The sequence below is a fragment of the Chrysochloris asiatica genome, unplaced genomic scaffold (assembly GCF_000296735.1).
Source record: "Chrysochloris asiatica unplaced genomic scaffold, ChrAsi1.0 scaffold00193, whole genome shotgun sequence".
Lineage (NCBI taxonomy): Eukaryota > Metazoa > Chordata > Mammalia > Afrosoricida > Chrysochloridae > Chrysochloris > Chrysochloris asiatica.
The window spans coordinates 5,773,381-5,773,910 of record NW_006408711.1 but is presented as its reverse complement, the minus strand read 5'-3'; positions in this window follow the sequence as shown (position 1 = coordinate 5,773,910).

Below are 530 nucleotides of genomic sequence, written 5' to 3'. Positions count from 1 at the left end.
AAACAAAATGTCAGCATGACTGGCTACTACAAGAATAAGCAAGCTGTTCACCGGGAAGCCATCAAGGCAAGCAATCAAGTTCCTTCAGGACAAACACCTCTCTAAGACTGAAACTCAAAGGGAACACATGAACAGGCATGTAAGCTTGCTGGCGACTACATTAGACTACTGATGAGTGGAAGAGGGGGAAAGGCAACAATGAAGAAATGCACTGAGTTCAACCATAGTCCGTTGACTCCAGTTGACCTGGAGATGAGAGAGAGAAGAATAAGGGCTGGTTAGTCCAAAGTGTGGTGAGCCTGGGGACACTTTAGCTCATGGACAAAGACATAGCCACACTGTCCAGTTGGGGAAAAAATATATATATTTGTGCAATTTTCCTTGACAGTTTCTCATCAATGCATTTTTCAATTTTCTTAAAACTTCATAAGCCCCGCTCTGCCCATCATGTAAATCAAATGTCTAGGGACATTAGTCTCGCTCATATGATCCGAGAGTAAATAGACAAAGGCTCACAAAACAGACTAAAT